The 11187-nt window shown below is 46.5% G+C and overlaps 1 protein-coding gene across 1 annotated transcript in view; it reads left to right on the plus strand.

Annotated features, from left to right (window-relative positions):
* The window catches only part of CEP126 (centrosomal protein 126), a 95558-nt gene extending 85823 nt beyond the window's left edge, over window positions 1–9735 (plus strand). Inside the window, exons 14-16 of the transcript XR_014298928.1 lie at window positions 4707–4803; window positions 6891–7153; window positions 7422–9735. The gene's annotated coding sequence lies outside the window, so the exon portion shown is untranslated. The remainder of the gene's footprint in view (window positions 1–4706; window positions 4804–6890; window positions 7154–7421) is intronic.
* Window positions 9736–11187: the final 1452 nt, after the last annotated feature.

Here is an 11187-nt window from a genome sequence, read left to right on the forward strand (position 1 = left end):
AGAGGACGTCCAGTACAATGTGACAGAGTAATGACAAAACTGCTGCTTTCTTTACTTAGTTAATAGTCTTCCAAAAATGTTTGTGTCCGAGTTTTGATGCCCGTGGTTGTATGAGATGTTAACAGCATGGAAAGCTGGGACAGAAATACAGCCTCTGCAGATGATGATGAGGCTTCCGCAGGTCGCAGATCACTTCGGAAGAAACAGTGACCGGGCGCCTGTGTGGCTCAGTCCATAGAGTGTCCAACTCTAGATTTTGGCTCAGGTCATGATCTCAGGGGCATGGGCTGGCGCCCCAAGCCAGGCTTTGCACTAGGTGTGGAGTCTGCTTATGATTCTTTCTTTCTCCTTCTCCCCTGTCTCTCTCTTAAAAAAAAAAAAAAAAAAAAAAAGTTTTTAAAAACTTTTGAAATATTTAAAATCTTTTGTTGTACTGGATGTCCCAGTTTTGGGTTTAGAACAAATACCTCTATAATTCTATAAAACCTTAAAACATATACTTCATAATTTCTTAATAATGTATTAAGCACTTATGTACATATATGCCAGTTTAAAATGCATTATATAGAATTAACCATTGAGGTCATCTATTTGAAAGCCAAATTCCAAGTCAAGGTGAGGGATATTGCAGAAAAGCGACAGGTGGGACACCTGGGTGGGTCAGTGGGTTAAGCCTCTGCCTTCGGCTCAGGTCATGATCTTGGGGTCCTGAGATCAAGCTCCACATCGGGCTCTCTACTCTGCAGGGAGCCTGCTTCCTCCTCTCTCTCTGCCTGCCTCTCTGCCTACTTGTGATCTCTGTGTCAAATAAAATTTTAAAAAAAGAAAAAAAGAAAAGCAACAGGTGCTTCCTGATGAGGCCCGATGGGCCAGTGCATCTCCTGGGGCAGCAGAGGTGAGTGCCGGGGACGGGAGGCCCTGGGAAGGGAACCTCAGGGCTCCTGGAGGCCCCTGGGCGGTAGCCTTCTGCACAGGGGGCTTCTCTTCCCCTCCACAGGGCTCCTGTGGTCACTAGCGCTCATTGGCTTCTGGCATATGTCTCATCAAAAAGTAAACACAACCCATTTCGCAGGAGGAGAAAATCCATTGTGCACTGATCGATTGAAAGGAAAGCCTACATGCCAGGAAAAATGACTTTGTCTTGCAATGAAGACGCCTCCCCTGGAATGAGAGCTAGTGGTTTCTGGAAGCTTCTGTCAGAGGTTGTGCAGTGCTGCACATGAGCAGGATCTCCTCTCCTCCAGGCAACCCCGTGAGCCCGGAACCAAGTTGTGGGCACACACTGCACGGAAGAGCTGAGTCATGTGCCCAAGGTCAAGGAGACAGGAAAGGACATCTCTGGGAGTGAACCAAGGTCTGTTTGACCTTAGTGCGCACTTACCCCTTGTTATGGGCAGCCGGCCTCGTGGCAGAGCAGAAGTCTCTAGATGGTTTTAGGGCTTATCTACAAGATCATAAACTTTTACAAGAAAGTGCATATGCCATTTGGATGGAGAACTGTTTAATTAACCACATGAGTGGGTAGGGCGGATTGAAACTTGAGTTAGCTTCATAGACCCCAGGTGGAATGTTCTAGACACCCTGTGTCCTTCGTGCTAATTGTGTCCCGCTGCTTACCTGCTAACTGGATTCCAAACTCCTTGAACTCTTGGGTGAGTTCAGGAAGAAAGGAAGAACATGGATGAGCTGGTCTAGGCCTGCGTTTCTCAAGTTCTTAGCATCCCCCAAGCTTTCCCAGAGGAAAGATCTGGAGACCTTCTCCGAAGGTTACCCTTGGAAATCCCCTCGCCTTTTCCTGTGTGGCAGGCCATGACTGCCCCTTGCCCCAGCCGCTCCCAGCAGTCTGTGTGGGGTTTGCTCTGCGGGCCAGGCGGCTGTTTTCCTGCGGCCCCTGCGAAGCCAGGGTGCCCGTGAGCGCAGAGACCGCGTCGGAAGGGATCGCACTCCAGCACCTTCCCCGAATGCACATGTGCTCAGGTAGGACACGTGCCCTTTGAGGCCCTGTCCGTGGGACAGGCCACAGCTGGAGGAAGAAAATGGAGCTTGGCCTCCTAGGGACTCGCTGTAAAGGGACTGGCTGTGGACTCTGCTCTGCTGGGAGAATCAGGAGATTCTGCTCTACGGGCAGAGGGGAGAGGACGTGAGGCCTGAGGGAGCGCAGTGGGACTGCGGCTGGGGCCGCGCGTGGCCGGAACCGCCGGGGTGACTTCCTGCACTGTGTCAGCTCGCGACTCAGTCATCCTGGGCCACCCAGTAGGCCCTTAAATAACGGGAAGTCCACAGTCAGAGAATCGGTTTAGCTGCAATTTCCTATCTGCCATAATCCGTTGTAAAACTAGGTCGTTACTATTGAACCCTTGGCTCTGCGATTTCTGTAAAACCGGGTTGACGCGCCGCCCTCTAGTGGCTCCAAATCAATGGCCTTCGCCCCACTCTCCGAGCCAGTAGCTCCTACTCTAAAAACGCGGGTTTAGTGCTGGGAAGTGTGTAAACCTGGTGATTCACAGACCTGTACCCTGGGGATAAAAATACATTATATGTTTATTAAAAAACAAAACGCGGGTTTATGTTTTTGATTGAAACTCCGCTAGCCGACCTGTAGTACGTCGCTGCTTTCAGACGGAGTGTGCAGCAGCACAGCAGCCGAGTGTAATGCCCAGTGCTCGTCACTTCACGCGGCTCCTTCCGCCCGTCAGCCGGTGACCCCAGCCCTCACCCCCTCCCTTCTGTGACCCTCAGTTTGGTTCCCGGAGTCCAGAGTCTCTCACGGTTTGTCTCCCTCCCTGATTTCTCCCCCTTCACTCTTCCCTCCTTCCCATGCAGTCTCTGCTCTATTCCTTCCGTTCCAGCTGTGAGTGGCACCGTAGGATGCTTGTTCTCTGCCTGACTGGCTTCACTCCGCACGATCACGTCCGGTCCCATCCACGTTGCTGCAGAAGCTGGGTGTTGTCCTTTCTGATGGCCGAGGAATAGTCCCTTGTGTATATGAACCACATCTTCTTTACCCGATCGTCTGTAGCAGAGCATTTCGGCTCCTTCCAGTGTGGCAGTTGTGGCCATTGCTGCTATCAACACTGGGGTGTGTGTGCCCCTTCTTTTCCCTCCCATCTGTATCTTTAGGGTAAATACCCAGTAGTACAATTGCTGGGTCGTAGAGTAGCTCTATGTTCAACTTTTTGAGGAACCTCCATCCTGTTTTCCAGAGTGGCTGCACCAGCTTGCATTCCCACCAACAGTGTAGGTGGCTCCCCATTCTCTGCATCCTGGCCAGCAACTGTCCTTTCCTGACTTGTTGATTTTAGCCATTCTGACTGGTGTGAGGTGGGATCTCATTGTGGTTTTGATTTGTATTTCCCTGATGCCGGGTGATGTGGAGCATTCTTCATGTGTCTGTTGGCCATTTGTATTATCTCATTTGGAGAAGTGTCTGTTCATGTCTTCTGGCCATTTTTTTATGTGATTATTGTGTTGAGTGTGAGGAGTTCTTCATAGATCTTGGATATCAGCCCTTTGTCTGTAGTGTCACTTGCAAATATCTTCTCCCATTCTGCAGGTTGCCTCTTTGTTTTGTTGAAGCTTTTTATCTTGATGAAGTGGTTTTTTTCCCTTTATTTTGAACTTTTAGTAGTTCATTTTTGCCTTTGTTTCCTTTGCCTTTGGTGACATGTCTAGGAAGAAGTTGCTGCATCTGAGCTCAAAGGAGTTTCTGCCTGTGTTCTCCTTTAGGATTTTGATGAATTCCTGTCTCACATTTCATCCATTTTGAGTCTATGTTTGTGTGTGGTGTGAGGAAATGGTCCAGTTTCATTCTTCTGCATGTGGCCTGTCCAGTTTTCCCAACACCATTTAATGAAGAGTCTGTCTTTTCCATTGGACATACTTTCCTGCTTTGTCAAAGATTTGTTGACCATAGAGCTAAGGGTCTATTTCTGGGATCCCTATTCTGTTCCATTGATCTATGTGTCTGTTTTTGTGCCAGTACCATACTGTCTTGATCATCACAGCTTTGTAATAGAGCTTGAAGTCAGCCCCTCAGTTTTGGTTTTCTTTTTCAACATTACCTTGTATTCAGGATGTCTTCTGGTTCCATAAAAATTTTAGGATTGTTTGTTCCAACTTCATGAAAAATGTTGATGGCATTTTGATAAGGATTGCAATGAAAGTATAGATTGCTCTAGGTCGGACATTTTAACAATATTCTTCCCATCCATGAGCATGGAATGATTTTCCATCTCTTTGCCCCCATCTGCCCCCACTCATGTTCTCTGTCTCTCTCTCAAATAAAATCAATGAAATCTCGCAATTTGCAAAGACATAGACAGAGCTAGAGGGTATTATGCTAAGCAAAATAAGTCAGAGAATGTAAATATACTTCCTAATTTGCATGTGTGGAACTTAAGGGAAAGAAACAAAGAAAAAAGAGGGATAAACAAAAAGCCAAACTCTTCCCTCTAGAGAACAAACTGATGGTTACCAGCGGGGAGGGGATCTGGGATGGCGGACCTGGGGGGTGGGGGAGAAAGGCAACTGTCTTGATGCGCAGCGGGCGGGGAAGGGAAGTGTTGAATCACTGCATTGTACACCAGAACTAATACTGTACAGTATGTTAACTTACTGGAATTAAAATTTAAAAACTTAAAAAAAAATTTAAAAACTTAAAAAAAAAAAAAACAATGCTTGTTGTTTTCTTGTCTTGGCTTTTGTAGGTAAAGCTACTGTGAACGTGCGGTGCAGGTGTGTCCGAGGTGGTCATTCTGTCTACTTCAGATGAGTTCCCGGATGTGGAATTGGCAGATCCTCATGGTAGTTTGTTTTTAATTTGGGGGGAATTGAATGTTAACTAAACTTACTGTGGCCTTCATTTTATAATACATAGATACATGACATCATTATGTCATACACCTAAAACAATACAATGTTATATTCTACTTATATCTCAATTTTTTAAAATGCTAATTACAGCCAATAAGGTATCTTCCCTTACTAATCGCCTGCCACCCAGTTTGAAAATCAGTAGCCTCTGAAAACATTTTTTTATTTGAATGTATCATTATAGAGTATAGTTCATGATATCATTCATTCTGAAAGTAGAGATGATCTAACTTTTTCTCAAAAAGTAAGTTTGCAAATACAAATAAAATTCCCTGTACCCTATGACTGATAATTACACCAAGTAAATATACTTCCTAATTTAAATGCATTTCACATGTATAATGTTACACAAGTCTCTCCTACAAACCTCTCTACTTTTAGTCTTCAGAGTTTAAGACTGAATTTCATCATGTAAAGATAACAAGATACTACAATATGTAGTAAACCTTATGGTTATAATAGGAAAATTTAACAAAACACTCTACATGACAATAAGGACATTGTTAAATTGCGTACATTCATATATGCCTTTATACAATCATACATTATATAATCATTAAAATCACGTTTTTAAAGAATACTTAATGGGGACACCTGGGGCTCAGTGGGTAAAGCGTCTGCCTTCAGCTCAGGTCCTGATTCCGCGGTCCTGCCACAGAGCATTGGCAGTAATGGTAGTAGGATTTCAGGGGATTTTTACTTTATCCTAACAAATTTTTATATGTTTTCACACTGTGTATTTCATGCATTCATTATCATTTTTATCAGGTAAGGTCCAACCTGTAAAAGTGTCTGAGATTGTCCCCTTTGGTCAAAGTGTGCAGGAGAGGAGAGCAGGCCCCGCCAGGTCCTGGGGCTGCAGGTTTCCCGTGAGGCTGAAGCCCAGCCTGCAGAGCAGAAGCCCCACGAGGAGCTTGAGTCCACACGCCACAGGGGCACCATCTGAGGCATTTCCACCACTATTTTTGAAAGGGCTCCTATACCTCCAGAATGGAAGATGAGTGACCAATGCGTACCCCTGCTTTCCTTCCTCTTGTGACTCAACCCAAGCTCTCAGCAGAGGAGGCGCCATGGGAGAGCAGACTGGGTCAGTCAAGGGTGGCCTCATGACTACTGTCACTTTTAGGTCCAAAATTCGGGTTATGACTGCAAAGTATTTATGAAACACCTCAAATGGTTCTAAGTCTCCGTCTGTGGTATTTTACCCTCATCGTATTGCTTATGTGGTCATTGTCCTAATGTCTTTCTCTTGAGATTACTATAATGTCCAGATATATATATATATATATATATTTTTTTTTAAATATTTTATTTGTTTATTTGACAGCTAGAGAGAGAGCACAAGTAAGCAGAGTGGCAGGGAGATGGGGAGAGAGAGAAGCAGGCTCTCTGCTGAGAGCTTGATGCGGGGCTCGATCCCAGGACCCTGGAATCATGACCCGAGCCGAAGGCAGCCGCTTAACCAACTGAGCCACCTGGGCGCCCCCAGATATATATATTTTTTAAGGTTTCATTTATTTGACAGAAATCACAAGTAGGCAGAGAGGCAGACAGAGAGAGGGGGAAGCAGGCTCCCTGCTGAGCAGTGAGCCCCATGCGGGGCTCGATCCCAGGACCCTGAGATCATGACCTGAGCCGAAGGCAGAGGCTTAACCCACTAAGCCACCCAGGCGCCCCATACTGTCCAAATAGTAAGAGAAGTTTGTGCAGTAAACTCTCCAAGAGCTTGCCATCAGCGCAGCTGACACATGGTGTCGCACCTGCACCAGGTGTGTGTGCGGTGCTCTGAGCCCCCGCTTGTCCCCACACAACGCAGGGATGCCACTGCCTATAACTTGCAGAGAATTCGAAAGCACAAAGGAACTTGACACATCATCTCTTCCAGATTCCTCATGGAGTCATGGAGACGACCCAAGCACCTCCCAAATGACCATGGTTAAAACACTGACGTCTATGATTCCAATGTTCATGAGAATTAAACAGTATTTTGCCTCTTTGCTTTCCAAATTGCATCATAGAAAGAGAAGAAAAAAATAATTACAGAAAAGTGAAAGCTGTATTTATTGGAAATCAACTCAAAGCTACATGACTGATGTGTGCATTCAAGCAACAGACCGTCCTGAACACCTCTTAAGTCATCACTGTGCCTGGGGCTTCAGACCAGCAGAGACCCCGTCCAGTCCAGCTGTCGGTACATGTAGAGCCTTTGAGCTCTTAAGGGCTCGTCTACAAGCAGTTGCAGCAGAGTATGGTCAGCGGTACAGCAGGAGTAACCTAGATGGTAAGGTGGTCGCAGCTCTAACCGAGGCTGGGCAGTGTGGGGGTGGGGGGTCAGTAGGCAGGCTCCCTGGAGCCCGGGGCTGCAGCAGTGAGACTTCATGGATGGGTCACACCAGCCAAGGCAAGGAAGGAGAAAGGGGGATCTCAGGCCACACCTGCTCGACTTTGCCCCACAAATCCCCCAGTCAGACCACAGAGTAGGTTTCCAGGCAAGGAAAGCAATGGAACATTCACTTTTTACCTCTGCTCCGTCCTGAACCCAACTTCAGTGACAACTAAAGAATGCGAAGGATCGGGTCCCCAGACAGACAGGAGAGAAGACCAAGTCTGCGAAGGCTGGAGAGCGGGTGGTCAGGGGCTCATTGACCCAGGTGACCGAGGCAGGCCGCAGGAGAAGCCTAGAAGCACGCTGGTCTGGCTTGCACAACCACAGAGAAGCTCGGGTTTAAAGGACAATAGGGAACCCTGGAAACGGCGGGCTTGGGGTTGGTCAGTAAAGTGAGGTCAGAACAGGATTAGCTGAAAATCTATTTAAGAAGCAAGTAGACCCCAGATCCTCGTCCCCTGCCGTACAGCTGGGTGGCCGCTTCTTTTACCAAAGCAGAAACATTTAACAAAACTAAGAATAAAAGAACCTTTTTTTAACCTGTTATCACTGTGCACCTAACAGAAGCCCCTTCAGGACAGGGCAGGGGAGCTCGTGGGCCATCTGGCTGGAGCGTCAGCAGCTGAGAGAACCCTGCGCTCAGGCCCAGGCCCCCTCACACATGGGGTCACGCTCAGTCCCTTAGGGCAGCCTCACCCCTTGTCTGGTCGACATGGAGGTAAAAGACCGGCCCCTTTCACCCCAGCGGCTCGGTCAGTGAAGTGTCTGCCCTCGGCTCAGGTCGTGATCTCAGGGTCCTGGGATCGAGTCCCACATTGGGGTTCTCTGCTCAGCGGGGAGCCTGCTTCCCCCCCATCTGCCGGCCGCTCCCCCCGCTCCTGTTCTTGCTTGCTCTCTCTCTCAAGTAAATAAATACAGTCTTCAACAACAACAACAAAAAGACAGACCCCTTTGCTTCAAGACAGGACAAGTCTGAAAAGCATGACCATACACAGGCAAGAAAGAGAAAATGTCCGTTTTTAAAATAAAAGATATCAAAGGGGTGCCTGGGTGGCTCAGTCCATGAAGCTCTTGATCCCGGCCCAGGTCTTGATCATGGGGTCATGAGTTCAAGCCCCGCACTGGGGTCCACAAACAAACAAACGATACCAGTTACATCAATGACAAAAAATTTAAGTACCGATGATGAGTCTTTTGAAAGATATGCAAGCCTTTTCTGGAAAAAAAATATTTTATATATATTTATATATACACATGTGTATCCACATACACATGTCTACATACACATAACGTGCTGAAAGACCTCTGAACAAAGGGTCTTGCAGAGCAGGCACTCTGTAAGACATGTGGCATCCCTGGGCGGGAACACTCCGCCTCATAAAGAGGTCACTTCTTCTCATTGACCTTAATTATTCGAAGCGATTCCAACGAAAACATTAGCAGGCTCTTTGTGGGGTTCGACAAGCAGCTCCAAAAATGTACATGAAGAAAGAAATCTAGGAAACAAGGCCGCTCTGGGGGCCACGAGCCTGCTGCCCACTGCCCTCCGCTGTAGGAGCCGGACTGACCCCCGGCCCTCGGCACTCTGCTCTGTCAGCCGCCCAGCCCATGCCTGCCCTGCACGGGTCCAGCACACGCCATTGTTCCCACAGCGCGCCGCCCGCTGAAGAGACGCGCCTCCGATGGGCCACTTGGAGGCCCTTCCATCCCACTGTCCTTCCCTCACGGCCAGCCTTGCCTTGTGGGCTGATAGGCCCCTCGGCTTCTCACTCCATATTTTGTTCACAGGCATTTCCCTAATAGAATCTTTGCTCATGGAACCCTGACTTGTCTGGCTCTAAGAGGACCCAGTGCCAAGGCAGGATGAAATCCCCAGGGTGCTGATAAGGACTGCAGCTGAGCACCAGGCCTCGGAAGCGCTGGTCAGGACCAGTGTGGAAGGGACGGCTGTGAGAAGGTGAAAGGGAGAGGAAACCACCGCGCTCGAGCACTCTTCCCTTGTACTCCAGCTGAGTAAGAGCTAGCAAGAATGAAAGATGGATGACTTTTTAATAACCAAGATAAATTGTCAAGACAAAAACATATTCATAGTATACTACATGACAACAGCAAAAATATATATTTACCTAGTCATAAGACTGCAATTATTAAATATTAACATAAAAATTATACTATATTGGTGAGTATTTTGTAGGCTGAAAGGAGGGGAAATCTAGGAGAAGCGTGGGGAGTGGGATGAGAAATGTCAAGGAGGAGTTTAACATACACATGACACAGAACAGTCAAGAAAAAAAAGGATGACGAGGCACTTTGGAAATACAGGATTAAATACAAAAGCTGAAGGAATTAAAAGTGTGTCTACTGAGAGGGAGTGGAGATTGGTGCCACTGACTATCTCATGATAATACTTGTAAATTTTTACCTGTAACTTTGGTACAGTTTAAATGAAAAATAATAAGCATGAGATTGCAAAATATGACAAACATATGTGGCAATCATAATTTGACAAATCAACCAAAAGCAAACACTACCATGTAAATAGGTGATTCATAAGAGAACTAAAAATGTGAATAAGAATATAAAGACATTTCATTTCAGAATTAGTTAAATGAAAGTTAAAATAGAAAAAGCAACAAAAGTGCATCTAGATCTATCTCCCGGAAAATCCAAACATGTCCACACAAAAACCTGTACCCAAACGTTATCAGCGCTTTCCGTAATAGCGTTCTCCGGCAACTGAAGAATGGATGAATAAAAGGTGGTACATGCACATAACGGAATATTATTCAGCAACAGAGAAGAATGATGTTCTTTTTTTTTTTTTTAAGATTTTATTTTTATTTATTTGACAGAGGGAGAACACAAGTAGTCAGAGAGGCAGGCAGAGAGAGAGAGGAGGAAGCAGGCTCCCTGCTGAGCAGAGAGCCCGATGCGGGACTCGATCCCAGGACCCTGAGATCATGACCTGAGCTGAAGGCAGCGGCTTAACCCACTGAGCCACCCAGGCGCCCTGAAGATAACATTTTTAAGGTCTAGGGATTAGAATAAAGACCTGCCATGGAATCTATTGTATCAACATAGAGAAGTAGAATTGTTTTCTCTTTAGTTTGAGGGAGGAAAAAAAAAAAAAAAAGAATAAATGGGATTTAAAAAAAAAAACAACTATTGGGGCGCCCAGGTGGCTCAGTCATTTGAGTGTCTGACTCTTGATTCCAGCTCAGATCAGAATCTCGCAGTCCTGAGATCGAGCCCCACATTGGATTCCGTGCTCACCGGGAGGCTGCTGGAGACTCTCTCTCCCTCTCCCTCCTGCTCACTCCCTTTCTCTCTCTCTCAAATAAATAAACTTAAAAAAAAAAAGCTATTAAAGCTATAGGCTTAACACGCCCATACTGTGCTTCTAGGAGAATCCAGGTGATGTACCTCAGTGCAAAATATCCATGTACTTATTTAGGTTTCTTTCCAAATGTGCACTACTACCCCAAGTGAGTATGGTTTTCAAATGGCATTTTACAAAATGGATCTGGAGGCAAAAATACCGTCAAAGGCCCAGAGAGGCTATCCGAGCATTACAAGACGAGGCTTGGAAGGTGTGTGTGGCCAGGAAGCCAAGGGGACCTTTCATCCAAACGAATCATGAGTCATGAAGCCGCCTGTTAAATGGGGGAAATGAAATCAGCCTGTTACATAAAACTCTCTCCTCACCCTCCAGTTTATTCCATGACAAGCTTGAAATGACATGGGGTTTAACTGGCAGGGTTTGCTTTTAATCGTTGGAGATTTGTAAGTCAGATGGAAACAACAGGAAATCCCTCCCCTGAAAGCCCTGCCGAGCCCCTTACACACATGCGCTCGCTCACACCGGCTCCGAAAGAGATCCCGGCGCTTCAGTTCTCAGCTTTGATAACTCAAGAACAGCAGATGAAACA

The sequence above is a fragment of the Mustela nivalis genome (genome assembly GCF_964662115.1).
Source record: "Mustela nivalis genome assembly, chromosome: 9".
Taxonomy (NCBI): Eukaryota; Metazoa; Chordata; class Mammalia; order Carnivora; family Mustelidae; genus Mustela; species Mustela nivalis.